The sequence below is a fragment of the Suricata suricatta genome, chromosome 2 (genome assembly GCF_006229205.1).
Source record: "Suricata suricatta isolate VVHF042 chromosome 2, meerkat_22Aug2017_6uvM2_HiC, whole genome shotgun sequence".
Taxonomy (NCBI): domain Eukaryota; kingdom Metazoa; phylum Chordata; class Mammalia; order Carnivora; family Herpestidae; genus Suricata; species Suricata suricatta.
In genome coordinates, this window is record NC_043701.1 from 174131013 (window position 1) to 174149412 (window position 18400).

Here is an 18400-nt window from a genome sequence, read left to right on the forward strand (position 1 = left end):
ATGTTGCTGAAATCTTGGAATTTAAGAATAAGCATTGTCAGCCATTAATTCATTTCACCCTCTATATATTTTATTTGGAAGGAATTTTAGTGGAGAACACGATGTTTGCTAGTTTGGGAAGGTCATGTTCATTTCATGAAGGAACCTCATGCCAGTTTCTCTTGGGCCATTGGTCTGAAGTTGGCCAAATGCCACAGTTTAAGGATAGAGATCAAAAATGGCAGCTTCATATAGTCTGTCATCATCAAGAAACTGGACTGGCAAATCAGTTGTTTTTCCCATGTTCTCTCCCTCCTTGGATGGTTTAGTGGAATGCCCTTATGATTTCAAACAGATGCCCAGCCCACGACTCAAGATTTGAAGGTGTCTGTCTACCTCATCCTAGATATTACATGATACCTAGGTATCACATCATAAATCTTTTATTTGAGAGAAATAAAATGCCATTGAGTATTGATTCTCATTAATGGAACTGGGCCTTTCCACTTTGAAAGTAATCATGAGTTTAAAGAAACAATTAAGAAAGATGCCCCATTTCTCCCTCCCAGAAACACATAAACAAGACGCAGAAGCACAAAATACAGTTCTCTCAGACCAGCATCCTCAACTTCTCACTCTTCTTATCCTCAGTCTTAAAGTATCCCCTTCATATTGATCATTTTCCAATATCTAAATATTAACAATTGTAGCCTTGGCATCCCCAATTCTATAAGCTTCTGAGAGTTCTCTCTCTCTCTCTCTCTCTCTCTCTCATTTATCTATTTAAATTCAAGTTAGTTAACATATAGTATTGGTTTCAGGAGTAGAACCCAGTGATTCATCACTTACATATAACACCCAGTGCTCATCCCAACAAGTGCCCTCTTGGTGTCTACCCCATTTAGCCCACGCCCCCACCCACCTCCCCTCTAGCAACTCCCAGTTGTTCTCTATATTTAAGAGTCTCTTATGGTTTGCTTCCCTCTCTTATTTTATCTTATTTTATCTTATTTTACTTTCCTTTATGTTCATTGGTCATGTTTCATAAATTCCACATATGAGTGAAATCGTATGATATTTGTCTTTCTCTGACTGACTTATTTCACTTAACATAATACACTCTAGTTCCATCCATGTTGTCATAAATGGCAAGAATTCATTTGCTTTGATTGCCAAGTAGTATTCCATTGTATATCTATACCACACATTCTTTATCCACTCATCAGTGGGTTCTTTCCATAATTCACCTATTGTTGGTAGCACTGCTATAAACATTGCAGAGCATGTGACCCTTCAAATCAGCATCTTTGTATCTTTTGGATAAATACCTGCTAGTGTAATCGCTGGGTCATAGGGTAGCTTTAGTTTTAATTTTTGGAAGAACCTCCATACTGCTTTTCAGAGTGGCTGCACCAGTTTGCATTCCCACCAACAATGCAAAAGTGTTCCCCTTCCTCCGCATGCTCGCCAACATCTGTTGTTGCCTTAGTTGTTCATTTTAGCCCTTCTGACAGGTATGAGGTGGTGTCTCATTGTGGTTTTGATTTGCATTTCCCTGATGCTGAGTGATGTTGAACATCTTTTCATGTGTTTGTTACCCATCTGGCTGTCTTCTTTGGAAAAGTTTCTGTTCAAGTCTTCTGCCCATTTCTTAATTTGTTTTTTGAGTGTTGAGTTTAATGAGTTCTTTATGGATTTTGGAATCTTCTTCTTTTTATCAATACCCAAATAAAATGACTTAAAAAACATCTCTAATACTGCAGGTGTTTGGAAGTCCAGTATTCCAATCCCAATATTTCCAGAGGTCTATCCATTCAGACATTAATTCATTCAACAAATATTTATTGAGCATACAGATCTTCCTCGATAGGGTTCCAAAATGCACTGAATAAACTTAACCTAATGAACTTCATAGCTTATTTCTTAGCCTACTTTAAAGGTGCTCAGAACACTTCCATTATCCTATAGCTGGACAAAATAATCATCTAATACAAAGTCTATTTGAATATTTCCTGTAATTTGTTGATCACTGTACTGAACATGAACAGTATGCGGGTTGTTTACCCTCATGGTCGCACTGCTGACTGGGCATTACGATGAGAAAGCCTCTGGATATTGCTAGCTCAAGAAAAGATCAAAATTCATAATTCAAAACATGATTTCTACTGAATGCATATCACTTTCACATCATCATAAAGTCAAGAACTTGTACGTCAAACCATGCTAAGTTGGGGACCGCCTGTACCACGTGACTACAACATATTGATTTCTACTCCAGAGCCCTGCTCCCATTGCATTCCCATCATGCCTCCTGCTGCTGACCCCTTTCCATCTACTTGACCTCATGTCTGCTCACTGTGTCTTCTTTATTCTCCAGAGCAGCATAACTCAAGGCTGCATGACATAGTCACAGAAGTTGATAATATTACAGAAGATGACAATCTCTCACATAACAAGAAACTGCTTAAAATTACATAGTAGTCATCACTTTTTCTCAAAAGACCCTTTCCTCTCCCTGCCACTAATGATGGCTTACTGGCCATCTTCCCTCCTCATGATCTGCTTAATAGGCTGCCATGTTGCCGGGCCTGCTCCCTCTCTTCCCAGACCTGAGGAACCACTTCCTCAAAGCTTCCTTCCCATCTGCTACCAAGGAACATCTTCTGGTTGTGGTTATTGTTGCTTGTAACTTTATTATCTAACATCAGTTGGATCTTTTGTATCAATCACCTCCTTCCAAATTTTTAATCATCAAAGAAAACCCATCAAACTATTTGCCTTTGCAAAAGATTCTAGATCCTGAGCAAGGTAACACATTAACAGAAGCATTGGTTTCCCCTTCAATTTTCCCCAGTTCTATTCTTAGGCAGAGTTCTTGAGCAGCACATTATCCTTGGTAATAGAGTGATGGCACCTAGCAATTTATTTTCCTTTGCCGAGAGCAATGGCACTGGGGTAAATTTTTTTAAAATCCTGCTACATTTTTGCCTAAGTGCACTCACTTCTGCCTTTAGCTCTGCTCCCAGTGCGAACAAGTGACTAATCCTTATGAGTGTCAATTATGAAAAAGGAATGGATGAAGTCCATTAGGTCCACTAGGCTTTTCCTTTTGAATAACATTGGGATAAGTTGTCATGAAGGGGGTAGTTATAATGAATGGGTCAAAATGACACTTGTTGATTTATCTGTTCTATTTCTGCCCAGGGGCCATTGGAAAGTATGTGTTAACTCACACTTGGAAATGTAAGTTCTATCATAAAAAAAAATAGCTAAAGCTATTGAATTGGACATTTGAGCCATCCTCATAAAATTCAAACTCTGAAAAGATAAGAATATGTTTTCCTCTGAGAAAATTCTCTACTTCTTGCCAAGGTTTACAATGGATGACAATGCTGGCTGATTCCTTTTTGGGTGTAAAATGGAAGGTGAACTATTAATGGGTATTATTTTAAGTTTATTTATTTATTTATTTAGAGAGAGAGAGACAGACAGAGACAGTGAAGGGACTGGGGCAGAGAGAAAGGGAGAGAGAGAATCCCAAGCAGGCTCCACACTGTCAGTGCAGAGCCTACGCAGGACTCAAACTCATGAACCGTGAGATCATAACCTGAGCCAAAACCAAGAGTCAGATGCTTAACCACCTGAGCCACCTCAGCACCCCTAATACTGGGTATTTTAGATCTAACATTCAGATGAGCATGCTTTCCAGTGCAAGAAGCTAGTAGAAAACTCTCCTGTGGTACGTACATGGTGAGGGTGTGACTACATACCCTCTTCCGTGTATGTGAAAAGTAACTACGTGAGCCAAATGAGCAATGAAACAAAGCTTTCGAGTCAGCAACTATACACCCTGACTGATACAAATAACATAAAAGCACAAATGATAAGGATATATATTTTTTAATTTAGACACAAATATTGGTCCAATCTTTCTTGAAATGGAATTAACTTTATTATTGATTCGTTTCATAGATGGACAACATTTATTAAGCAACTTACTGTATCCCAGATACTCGCTAAACCTAACCCTTAGCACTGCTTTCATCTTCACAGCAATCCCATGAAACAGTCATTCTTATCCCCATTTTACTGATGAGGAAACTGAGGCCTGGGAAAGAGAAATCACTTGTCCTCAGTCCTGTCAGTGAAAGAATGGAACCAGGAATCAAGCCTAGCTAACTTCACAGCTATGTGCTTCACTACCTCACATTGCTTCTTTTGAAATGAACTCGATTACTTCCAGTTTTGTTCTGTTTTGATTTTCATATCTTACTTCAAAACTCATCCAGTATTTATTCCTTACTACATTAAGGCATACAGTGGCCTTCAGCTTAAGTTTCTGATCTGATCCTGACGATCTTAGTAAATGCAGTGACTCTTGTCCATTCCCGTCACAGGTGAAAGCAGAAATGATGGCTTCCAAAGAAGGCATGTGCTCCACAATTTTGGTAAAGTTGTTCTATCCTTAAATGTCCTGGTACATTTAGATCCCTCATTTATGTAGTGAAATAATTCTTTGTTCTTAATATAATTTTAAACTTGGCAGTTGTAAATCCTGGTATAATTCTTTGCACATGCTAAGTGTTCGATGAATTTTTGTTGACATAAATAAGCATATTACATTTTTTGTAGCATAAAATATGGCCCAAGAGTACTTAAGACCTGTGAAGTTTGGAAATAATTTCAGTTTCCAAAATGACCAGCCAAATTTGTATGATTTGTTTAAAAAAAAAAAAGTTAAAATGAGTTTCAAGCATTTTCTTATAATCTGACATTAATGGATTTTTTTTTAACACCTTTCAATAGACATACATAATTTGTTTAGAAAGTACTTATCCTGGGTGGCCAGGGTGGCTCAGTCAGTTAAGCATTCAACTCTTGATTTCTGCTCAGGTCAGGATCTCATGGTTCATAGAATCAAGCCTCGTATCAGGTTCTGCACTGACAGCATGGAGCCTGCTTGGGATTCTTTCTCTCATTCTCTCTTTGTCCCTCCATGATTCACACTCTCTCTCTCCCTCTCAAAATAAATAAATTTTGAGAATTAAAAAAGAAAGTACTTATCTCTTCCCCGCCATCATGTATCAATACAGGGATGATATGATAATACTAATACTCACTGTGTCTGATCAAAAGGCTGCCATATGCCAGGGTTTTTTCCTCGGTGCTTTTTGGAATTTTTATAGTTGAGTCTTGTAGCGATCCACTGTGATAGGCATTTCTCCATTTGCAAATGAAGTTAACTGCCTTACTGGAGACCCACCATCGAAGTGCAAGAACTCAAACTCAAGTCTGTGTTGGCCTGTTTCCAATGCCCCTCTATGCTCTTTTCTATGAAAACAATAATCTCTGCTCTTTGTGCAAATTTATGCTATGGAATTTGCTTACATCACTCTTATGTACCACAAGGTGAGATATTTAGTCATCTGCATTTTATTTGCCTATTGACATTTATAGATGACAAAGGGATGGTAATAAATGAAATGGCTACAGTCTTGCTTTGTCTCAAGTGACTTCCCTTCCAGAAAGTCATCCTGTCATGCATACAAGCCCAACACAGTTAATTGTTTTAATTAAATACATACCTATAAATTTCCACTGGAATTATTGCATGAGATGGGACTCAGGCTCCTTCAACTAAATGCCTGAAATCCTTCCTGTGGTTCCAGCTCTGCCACTGGATGACCTCTGGAATGTCACATAAGGTCTCTGGGCTCAGGTTTCTTCATCTGCTTTCTTAGTGGCTTGTCAGCCCTTGCATACAATGATTTTTTCAATAACATTAATATCTTCTAAAAATGATAAGACAAAATATGTTTTACCTAGTATAGTGGTTAGACGGTGGACTCATCCCTGGAACCTTTGTGGATGTTACCTTATAGGTGAAAGAGTGGCTGTTACCTTGTATGGGAAAAAAAATGTGATGAAGTTAAGACTCTTAAGAAGAGAAATGTACCCTGTATTATCAGGCTGGGCCTTAAATACACTCAAATGTATCCTTATAAGAGAGCGGCAGAGGAAGTTTTGAGACAGAAAAAGAGGAGGCCATGTATCATGGAGGCAGAGATTGGAGGGATGTGGCCACAAGCCAAGAAATTGCCTAGAGACACCCAAAGCAAAGAGGCAAGGCACAGATTTTCTCTTAGAGCCTCCAGAGGACCCATAACCCGGCCAACACTTTGATTTCAGATTTCTGGCCTCTAGCAACATAAAAGAATACATTTATTTTGTTTTGTTTTATTTTAAGGCACCCAGTTTGTAGTAATTTGTTAAACCAATTTACTTGGTTATGCCACAAAATGCTTCTTCTCTTGGATTTTTCTGGAATACTTGTAGGGGAACCTTTAGAGAGGAAGAAGCACAAACCTTGAATATTAATTAGGTCTTCTCAACTTAATATGCACGTTAATGTAGCCCTCAGAGCCTGCAACAGGAAACATATTTAATCTCTTAGAGGAGGTCTGGGCTGTCACTTGAGTTAGCTATACTGACACTAAGCTTATGTGTTTGGGGGAAACTAGTCCTTGGTGGAAAGTATAGAGCAAAGAGGAGTGAAAAGAATGTTCCCAACACCCTTTTCAAGAATTGTAAAGGCTCGTCCTAACTGCCAAATCCAAATTGGAAATGAAAGCAGGTTAATACAGGAAATCTGTAGAGGTAGTGGTCGGCAAGGTCAGTAGATAGAGGCTCCATCCGACTCAGGCTCTAGAATGTCAGAAGAAATTCCTGCAGCATTGGCCCATGATTATGAGGATTGAGAGCTACAAATAGAATGGGGGCTATTCATGGTTAGCAAGGTGCTGACTTTTAGAGAAGGATCTTAAAAGTCTTATAATTCAACCTTTCAACTGTTGGTTGAATTTCCTTACCTCACAGCCACATTATCACCTAACCTCTAAAAATGTCAAATATCATTCATCCATCCATTCAATATTTGAGTGTCTTCTGTACATGAGGCCACAGTAATGGATCAGACCAAAAGTTAATAGCCTTGTATTCCACGATGTAATAGGAGAAAGAGAACATCATGGTGGAGGAAGACACAACGGGCTGCAACAGCAAGGCTGGGAAGGCCACCTCTGTCCAGAGGACTCGGGGCTGGCATCTTAAGAGGGGATATTTGAGCTGAGGCTTAGCAGTGGGTAACACTTGCCCCCCCGTCAGCTCATTTCCTCTTTGAAAAGGCCTTCCTTACATTGAACCAAAACATGTGCTTCATTAATTTTTACCTCAATTCTGAATGGTCATTATAAGCCAATGACTCTAAGGACTTTGATCTCAATAGGTGGAAAGATTCTAGGAATGTATGAACTTTGTTTTCAGTATGTCTTTGCTCCATGGAGGGTCTTTTGAAAGGCAAGTACTGAATATTCTCATTTCTTGGCCAATAAATTCTTGAATAAGAATTTTTAGGGATTGTCAGAGGAAACTGCTTTGATAGTTAATATTACAGGGAGTATGAATTCTTAGGGAAATGGCCCATCTCCCTGCACCGCACTTTCTGGGTAGATTTTCCCCATATGTGCTAGGAAAGTGCAGAAATAATAATGTAGAATAAGGTAAGGTGTGTGAAGTGTGAAAATACAACTGCTTGAACCAGAAGCCTGGGAGACAGCACTAGGTCACAACTTCCTGCTGGCCTGGCTGGACTCCACCCATTCCTCCCTGGCCCTGTGGCTTCCACATCTCTTCCCTGAATGACTGCATCAGCCTCCTGCCTGTCTCCAATCTTCATTCATAACTTTCTCCAGGCTACTCTCCATTCAATACCCCGTGATGATGCTCAAAAATGAGAATTTGATCATCTTCCCAGCCTAAGGCTCTTCAGTGTTTTTCTTTTGGTTTAAATGGCACACCCAGCAGGAAGCCAGTTTCCCCTAACTGTCTTGGCTCCCCTCCCCCCTCCACCGCAAGCTTCCCCAGTGCCCTTGCATTTCTCCTTCTGCTAAATACTCTTCACTCTTTAATTCCTTGTTAATGCTTGTATCCCCTATGACATAAGAATCAAATCCAAATCCTTTTGTGTAGTTTGTAAAGCCTGTAGGTCCTGGACCCACCGGCCTATTTAGTGACTTGCAGACCACTGTCATCTTTGCTCCCTCCTTGGCCATGACATTTGAGTTTCCTTAGTTCCTTGAAAACACTAGGCTCTACCTCATACCCAGGCCTTTGCACAGACTTTTCCCCTAGCTGGAATCATCCTCATCCTCTCCTTTTCTACATCTGCCAGCTCCCCTGCTTCCAAAAACCTTTCTGCATCTGTCTTTGTCTCTGTCTCTGCATCTCTGTCTCTCTGTGTCTCTGTCTGTCTGTCTGTCTGTCTCTCTCTCTCTCTCTCTCTCACACACACACACACACACACACACACACACACACACACATAGACACACACCACCCAGCTCCAGCTTCTCCTCCATGTTTTGGTTTAAATGGCACACCCAGCAGGAAGCCAGTTCCCCCTGTCTTGGCTCCCCCCACCACCGCAAGCTTCCCCAGTTTCCTTGCATTTCTCCTCTGCTAAATACTCTTCACTCTTGAATTCCTTGTTAATGCTCGTATTCCCAGCTAGACTGGGAACTCTATAATAGCAGAGACTGCAACTCTCTGGTTTAGTTTTGTATCTCCAGTATTGAGGACAGTATCCGACACATATTGGCCTTAGGTAAATATTTGTTAAATAAATACATAAGTGATTCGAATAATTGGCCTGAACTTACTAATATTTGGGGGGAGGGACTACTTGGGCAGACTTAGAAGGGGATTATAGTATTCCTAAGAGAAACCAAAAAGTAGGAGAGTTTCTTCCTACTTCAAGGCATTGGCTCTGGGAAAACAAACAGGCTGTTGGACAAGTGTTTGCTCAGGGCACAGCAGTGAAATGCTCTGGAAACCAGGATGGGCTGCTGCCTAGAAGGAGCTGTTATTACTGTTATTTGGGCAGAGTAGATTTCTCATTGTCCTCCCTTTATATGGAGGCAAAGAGTGGTCTCTAGGATGGACCACTGAATGGTAAAGCTGGGGCTGGAAAGACAACCTTTCATCCAAATTCAGCTCCTGAATCTCTGAAGGGTCCTTGTTTCTTAAATCCCCCAACTTGGCCTTCAGGGCACTCCACTATCAGGAAGCTCTCTTCTCATCTGGCCTTTTCTTTCCCTCTGCATTGTTTTCCATTAACACCCTTTGCCTCAGTGACTCAGAAATCAATAGATAAAAATCCAACAGGCACTATTTTTTTTTTTAATAAGACCCTGTGTTAACAGCTTTAGGAAACCTGAAAAAGGACCACTTAACAAGTGATAGCAAGGGCATGGAATCTGATGGTCTGGATTCAGGCCCCTGCTCTGGGATTTTCTAATTCTATGATCAGAGCAGGTCACCTAATATCTTTGAACTTACTTTACGTGTTTCTTCATGGAATTGTTGAAAGATGGGATGAGATAATATCTTTAAAGTCCTCAGCTGGGTCCCTGGACCATAGTAAGAGATACATAGGTGTCACTGGCATCATTGTCATCATCATCACTATAGTCCTCGTCATCATTGTCACCATTGTCATTGTCATCATCATCATTATTGTCATGGTCACTGTTGTCATCATTGTCATCATTATGCACAGTACCTCAGCTGCCTCAGCGGGAAATTCAAGTCATGGGTACACAGCGAGTAGCTAACTCACAATAGAGTTTGGTCCAATGTCATGGCATTTCCTCTTCCTGACTTTTCCTTTCCTCTCCTCCCCCTCACTTCTCTTGTCCTCCTTCAGAGCCAAGGACCCTTCACCTTGAGGAGTTTGCTCCTTATCCGCAGGCTTCCCTAGGCTTTTCATCCCTGCTGTTACTCTCTCCCCTCTGGACTCATAGTGGAGTCACTCATTTGGTTTTGAATCATAGATGGCCTTTATACTCCCTGTAGGCTTTGTCTTCCCGATCTTGGCTTCTTGAAGGCAAGCCTGAATCTTGGTTTTGGCCTTCCAAAGATCACAAGCAAATATTCCTTGAGCACCGGTCATGTGTAAGAGATGACAGTGTGAGATGTGGGCACACCCAGTGCCAGGGCTGAGCTTAGCTGGATGGGTGCTCGGTGAGTGTTTGGTAATAGTCTGATCTAGCATTATTTCATTAGAGAGTGGAAAACTCATACCCGCTTTTGTAAACTATTGAATTATTTAAGCACCAAAACTGTACATAGCTTACAGCAAGTAGTCAATTAGGTGACTTAAATTAAATTTTGGCAGCAGCTAAATGGAACCTCAAGTCTTTTGTCTTTAACAGCTAATCCAAAGCAAAAAAAAAAAAATTAAGTATTTCTGAAACAATATTATTCACAGACTTAAAATATAAAATTTAATTAAATTTGTGTTGTTAATCTTTTTATAGAAATTAATTTCAAATTCATTCAGAAAAGAAAGAGCCATGCTTACCTCGGGATTCTGTCTATAAACATTCAACACTCAGGCTACCAATTCTTGTGAGATCTGGGCTGGAAGAGAAGATGTCAGGCTCTTCTGAATGAGACTTGGGATTCAGACTTCTTACTTAGTCGTGGCTTTATTTTTTGGGGTTTTTCAAGGTATGAGACATAAATAAAACCTGGCTTCTTTCTCGGGGATGTTGAATGGATCAAAAACTTAGGAATGAGGCAATATTTAAAATATGGAAACAACCCAAGTGTGCATCAACAATGAATGGATAAGCAAAATATGGTATGTCTATATAATGGGATATTATTCAGCCTTAAAAAGGAGGAAAATTTTGACACAAGGTTCAACAGGGACAAACTTTGAAGACATTATACTCTGTGAAATAAGCAAGCCACCAAATGACAAATACTGACTGTGTCATTCCATTTAGAGTAGTCAAAATTAAAGACAGAAAGTAGAATGGTGGTTGCCAGGGACTGGGGAAAAGGGGGCTGCGGGGTTACTGTTTAATGGGTACAGAGTTTCAGTTTTCCAAGATAGAAGGAGTTTCAAAATGGATGGTAGAAATGGTTGTACAACATTATGAATATATGCAACATCACTGAATGATACGTGTAAAAATAGTTAAGGTTGTAAATTTCATGTTATGTGTATTTTACCAGAGTTGAAAAGTTAATAAAAAAATATATAAATCAAAATCCTAGTAAAAAATCTGCAACTCATATGCAAAAGGTTCTGTAGAAACTAACTTTACCTGATACCAATAAACTACTCTCTATAGTGATTTTTACCAGTTTCTCTTCCCATCTGCGATATATCTGAAAATCCTCACCAGTACTTAGTTTCATCGACCTTTAAAGTTTTTGTGAATCTGAAATGTTATCAGTTGTTTTAATTTGTATCTCAATAATTACTAGTGGGTTTTAAAAAAATTGTATGTGCTTATGGCCATTTAAATATTCTATTTATGAATTGACTATATCATTAAAACATTTTTCTTTTGGGGTGTTCTTTTTCTTGTTGATTGGTAAGAATGTATACATTCTGAATGCTAAAAATTTTATTGTCATCTATATGGAAAAACTCTCCTGGTTGAAAGGTTGTCTTTTAACCCTGTTTATGACATTTTTTATTTTACAATTTTTTTAATACAGACAATTAAAAAAATTTTTTAATGTTTATTTCGAAAAGAGAAAAAGACAGAGTGCAAGCAGGATAGGGGCAGAGAGAGAGGGAGAAACAGAATCTGAAGCATACTCCAAGCTCTGAGCTGTGAGCACATTACCCGATGCGAGACTTGAACCCACACATTGTGAGATTATGACCTAAGCTGACGTCGGACACTTAGCCAACTGAGCCACCCCAGTGTCCCTGATTTGGCCAATTTTTTGAAGTATTTAGAATATGCTGTCTTCCCAACCAAAACATATTTTTCTTTCTCTTTATTGTTAATATCCATTTAGGATAATTTCTAATACAATATTTTGCTATTTATGCCATCAAAGCCCTGGTGTTTCCATATTACAGATTTTGAGCCCCATCAGTGCATAATTATCAAGATATTAAAAGCATATTTCTCACCTAATCCATCTCTAAGTTATGTATCCATCTTCTCAAGGTCTGAAATATCTATCCATTTTCTTCCATGTCCTCTACTGCTGTCTTAATTCAGGCCATTTAAGAAAGTTCTACTTGGACCATGGCAGTATCCTCTTAACTGGTCCATGCCTCCAAGGTATCCTTCTTTTCATCCATCTACCACTCTGTTGGCCAGTTATGATCCTAAAGGACTGAGCCAATCATGTAATTTTTACGCGAAAAAAACATTCCATGCCCATTCTCCTCTATTATTTGAAATAAACTTCAAATCCTGAATGTGCCCTTTAGACCTCTTCATAGTCTGACCCAAAGGTTTTTCAAACGTCACTACAACTCTTCTAAATTGACTTCCCCAAGCATCAGCCACAACAACCTTCTCAGCTCTTTGTATGTGACATAAGCTTTCCTGTCTCCCTTTGTATAGTCCTTCGTTCCCATCACAATCTTTCATCTGGGAATGTGCATCCCCCTACTAGCCACATTCTACACCCTGGCTCACAGAACTTGTTCTCCTTAATTTCCCCTTCCACACTTGGAACTAATAATCTCTTCTCCAACCTCATTTCCAATTTCCTTCATGGCCCTATCCAAGAACTCAACCATGTATTCTCATTATTAGATGAATTGTTTACATCTCTCTCTCCCTTAAGAAATTATAAGCTCTGTGATGACTTAACTATGTCTTATTCACACTTGATCTTGGTGCCTAGAATAGGGCCTTGTACATAGTGCCCATGTGTGCTGATTACATGTTCTTGACTTTAATAGAAGGACTTGAACCTCGACAGGTAAAGCAAAGCCTCAAAAAAAGCACAGGGAAGGAGAGGTGACTTTGTGAAAATCTGAACTGGTCTCTTTTTCTCCTTCTGTTATTGAGAAAGAGCGGTTTTATGGACATGAAGAATGATCCTTCCTGAGAACACGGCCCTGCAGTCTAGGGAATGACATGGTGTGATAGGACAGGGTTGTCAATTTGTATTTTTTTAATGATTTATACATTCAATGTATTGGGACTTTTAAAATTTCTAAAACTTAAAGGATGGTCAAACTAAAATGATGCGGAGTAGAAAAAAAACCTAAACATTGTACAGAAGGTATTTTAACTAGTCAAATGAAAAACAGATGTCTTAAATTAAAACACATAAATTATTTGAGCTTAGAAATTTCATATATCTTTGTGATGAAAATCTATCACTCAAGACTTAATAAGATAGATTTTGAAAGCTTACATATTTGTATGTTTAGTTAATTGATGACATTCAATAAAATGTCTCTTTAAAAAGCTGCTTAAAATTAGACAACAATGATTATGTTATTATTATATTATTTCTACTTTTGTATTACTATCAAATCTTGTTTAACTTCGGAAAGCTCAAAGATATACAATGGTGCATAGAAGAAAATAACAATCATCTGTATTTCTAATACCTATAATTAATCATTATTAATTACTTGTTAAAAAATTACTCCTCACTTGTTAAGAAAAATTACTACTTCTTATAAAAGTGATACATACTTATTATAAGAAATTCACATCATCTAGCAAAAAAAAGAGATAAAACAAAAAGTTTTTTCCTTAAAAATGTTAATTATTTCACAAATTTATATATTGACTTTCACAAGGGCCAAGTAATCTTCTGGGTATAAATTTCAGGAGAGTTTTTAAGCTGCTCTATAGAGTGTTAGTATTACTCTTCTGGGAAATACCAATTCCTATCTTATACCTAATAGTTTCAATGAAGTAGATTTTCAAGACTTTGACCAGAGTCATTCTGAAAGAGTAATGTCCTTTTTCATGGGTGAAAATGAAATGAGCAAATTATGTGATAAGAACTGAGAAAACCATCATCTTGAAACTTCAATGACAAATATTCTAATTGGGGGAGATCGGTGTTGGGGTAGTTGTACCTACACTTGATCTTGGCCAAAAGGCTGAGAAGCAACGGGGTCAGGGGCAGGGGTAGCAATATGTGATTCAGAGATCCTGGAGAGTTTTTACAGTTTTTCCTGTTTGTCCACTGCACTTGAACATATCCCCCTAAGAGCTAGAATTTACACAAAAGCATTTGCAGCCACCTTGAACCTTCTCTATCCCCAGTGCTTGCTGCTGGCTGGGCCAGCCAACAGATCATTTCTTAGAAAGACATCCTCCTAGTGCTCATCTATCTCTTCTTCCAAATGGAAAGATTCCTAAGGAAGTATCTGAAGACAGTTTACATATGTACCAAAATCTTTGGTAATCAAGGCTTCTACTCTTAGATGTCACCTAAGGAAACAAAAATGCAGTGAAGATATGAAGACACATCCCATTTCCTCTGCAATGGGTGGGAGAGTGGAAGAAGAAAGCATCTCTCTCTGGCTGACTCCAGGACCCAAATCTTAGATGAATTACTATTTGTCTTTACTAATAAAGCATTGTGTCTTTCTATAATAATAGAATAGAATAAAATAGAATATTCTATAAAATAGAATAGAATAATACTTTGACATGGAATGCTTTCACCTCCAAGATCGGGAGCAGAGCAATACTCCAGTAAAACATTTCTCCAGCTTCATGAAAGAGGATGTCCAGGAAGAACACGATGGGAAAATGCATCAGGCTGAAATTGCAGTCCCCATATCTGTCTAGGTGGAGCCAGAGCTCGGGTTCTGTTTGATGACATAATCCACAGAAATTGGTATGAGAGACATGAGCAGGGTAAGTCCATGGTGATCACGAAAAACCACACTCAACAGTCCTATACAAGAAATACCAGGAGATGAAGACTACACTGTATGTTAGCTAACTTGAGAATAAATAAATAAATAAATAAATAAATAAATAAATAAATAAATAAGAAATACCAGGAGAATACATTTTGCCTGCCTTAATCAAAAGTCCTTTCTATCTGAATGACTGAATGACTCTTGTTTTTATAGTTCTCAAAAACTAGTTGATCTATCTTTTCCCTACAGGGGACCAATCTTCTAGAAATAGTGGAGCTATCTTCTGTGCCCAAGTGCCAGGATCCCTGACTCCATCACTGGTGAAAAACCAATGAGAAATAATAATTCATTCTCAAGTTTATGACAGCCACACCATGTTTCTAAAGAACTGGCATTATGGACTTCATTTACCAGATGAAGTAGCTTGTCCCGGGTCACATGGCTAGGAAGTGACAAGGACAAGACTTGAACTCCTGTTTTTGTCTTCAGCGTTTTGCCTCTGACACCACTGGGCCAGGCCAATTTTGAGAATACATTGTTATTCACATGACAGAAAAAGACGGTATTTTGGTGTTATTATAAAACCAATCCCATGAGAAACTTGTTTGAGAACCATTTGGGAGGATGAATTTTATCATTCTTACTGTGGGGCTCCAATCCTGGCCAAGCGGTGCCCTGTGTCAATATGATAGTCTCCTTCTCCTGCAGTCTCCTAGAAATTCAGGATAAAATGGAAAAGAAAGCAAAAAACCAGCTAATAACAAAAAACACATAGCTGAGCTTCAAAGAAAGCAAAATCTTCAGACACAAGAGCAAATGCAAAGCCAGAAAGCTGGCCAGCTGTCAAGGGGCAGCCATAGGGTGGTGAGTTTTAAGCCTGAACAGGGTCAGGAGCTAAAATCTAAGAGCTTCAAAAGGGGTTTTAGAAGGGAAAGATTCAGGATCTTATAAAGGAAGCAATGCGAGGTGTCCCTCTGCCTGGAACTCTGCATGGGAGTTGGTAGGGGGTCCCCATGAGAAACCCAAATAAACTCACATGTAGGTGTAGAAGCTGAATGTCACTGCTCGCATGGTGTGGACATTCCACCACAGGAAATGAATATAAAAACCAGTCCCCAACCTGCAAAGCTCAGCAGATGCAAAAACAAGATGGTTTGTAGCAATATTTTCAAAACCTGGGACACAAGGAAATAGCCTGGTGGCTGAACGTAATTTTTTGTTTTTAATATAGCATTAGAATTGGTGTTGCTACAAAGCTTTTATTAAATAAATGATTGCCTTGGGAGCCCAATCCCAAGCTAAATCACTAACCCTTTGGGCGAGGGTGAGGGGATGTCTCTCCATGACCAGAAGATTGGTCCAGTTCTCATTATGAATTCTCTCTACTACCAATTTAAAATTTGAATTAAAAAAAAATCCAGTCAGGGGTACCTGGATGGCTCAGTCAGTTAAGCATTTGGCTTCAGCTCAGGTCATGATCTCGTGGTTCATGGGTTCGAGCCCCATGTCGGGCTCTGTGCTGACAGCTAGCTCGGAGCCTGAAGCCTGCTTCAGATTGTGTGTCTCTCTTTCTCTGACCCTTCCCTGCTCATGCTGTCTCTCTCTGTCTCTCAAAAATAAATTAAAAAATTAAAAATCCAGCCAAATCAAAGAAAACTTGTTAAATTGACTTAAATCATTACCAATATAATTTTTAAAATTAATTTAGGAAAACAGCAAAGGCTGTTAAGTAGAAATGATGTGAAATTGCTTGTTGAGCTGCTTTATATAGAATTAAGAGCCCACAGGGATCAGTATATTTTTTCTTTAACCTGTTTGATAATTACTTTAGAGTAATAGTCTTCTAATTAGGTAGCTTTCCAGTTGTCATTGTCTTCATATCAAACTTCCAATATTGATTGATGAGGGGAGTTGTCAGCTTTGGGTTTACAAGAGCTTAGAAATATTTCGATGATCTTGAAAATAAATGTGAGTACACCCCTTTTCTCATTCTTGTTCGGGAAGCAAAGAGGGCGGCTTGTTTACTTTCACTCTAGCCCCCACCCCTCCGCAATCCCACTGAACCTGCCGTGACCTCCTTTGACCAAGCCTCTTCATCCACAAGGCAGCCAGAGAGCATCTTGTGGCCAGATGTGCACCCCCACACCCAGCGTTCCTGGGCTCGAATTCATAAATCCCCTGCTACCCGCACTGACTGCTTTCTCCCCGCTAACAAATGTCTCTTGGGACCGCTGCTCCCTGACCCACTTCCAAGACAGGGAGGCGATTGGCCAATTTCTGAAATGACACAAGATCGATGAGGTGTCGTCATGCCCGCGAACCCAAGAAGATGACAGTTAGGCCTCGTGCCCAAATCCTCCTCCTCCCTTCCTAGCAGGCACCAGGCTGTTGAAGTCATCCTACATCACCTCTGGGTCCGGGTAGTTGCTCCATCCCAGCAACTCGGGATGTGCTTGTGTGTCCCGTCCACGCAGGCGCAGACACCATCCTAGATATCCAGTCCCCAACTTACCCACCAAAATCTATATGATACCCCCCCACACACTTTTCTGATTTATCGGTGCATTTAGAAAACACTCAGTGGTGGGGAAAAAAAATACTTGAATATAGTGCATTCGCTCCAGGAAAGCCAATTTGGATGGTTAATGTTTCATATCCATCTTCACTGGACAGAAACCATTTATACACTTCAGTCCACATTTTCCACTTCTTCATTCTTCTCCTTTAACTTGTGGGGCCATAAGCCAGTTGACATTTGTATAGCTCTTAACTAAGGATTTCTGTCTTGATTCTCCCATCTAATGCTCTCTGCAACCCTGTGAGTTGGGCAGTCCTGGTGTGTGTTACAGATGAGGAAAGCAAAGCTCAGACAGGTGGAAAAGACTTGTACATCACATAATCATGCATGATACGACCGGTTCTTCAAACCCCCACTACCTAATCCCGTGACTTTCCACTGTAATGTTACCAAGTCTCCGGAGGGCATCTGGTTCAGTCTTCTTGTTTTGATGAGTGGACTGAGTCCCAGGACTTCTGACGGTTACCTGTGTGCACGCGGATAGTGATAGAGCTGGGAGGGGTCAGTCTTCCTTGCTCCTCGTCCATATCTTTTCCTACTCCCCTCTGCTCCTGTCCCTGCCCTTTCTGCCTTCCTCCCGTGCATCCATACAGCATGTACCGTTGTCTGTGTCCCCAGCACTAGCTTAAACCCTGATCCCAGGATCCTATGTTTCCAAAATTTGGTGGCACTTGATCATCAAATGAACCTCACCCATCTCTCTCATATTTAGCTCTATTGTCTTACAGATATTTCTCTTCTGACTCTCAGATGCTTTTCTAGAATGAATTAGCAAGTCCCAAGCAATAAGTTACTGAGACACAATGGATACGAACAAACAAAACACTTCTCAGGACAATGAACTCTCTTTTTCAGTTTTTGTCATGAGCCTTGATCTCTACTTGCTTTCTTTACAGTTCTGGAAAAATGGAGGCAAGGCATGACTGCAAGCTTATTATTATTCCTGAAGCGGGATTTGTTCATTGTTCATCCTTCGATCACTTTGGCAACAGAGCAACACCTGAGTGTTGATGCCAGACCATCCCCCTTCCCAGTCCCAGCATTTCCACACCATCATTCACGAGACATCACTTGTCCAACTCTAATAAAGAACAATGATTGCCTCTCTCATTTCCATC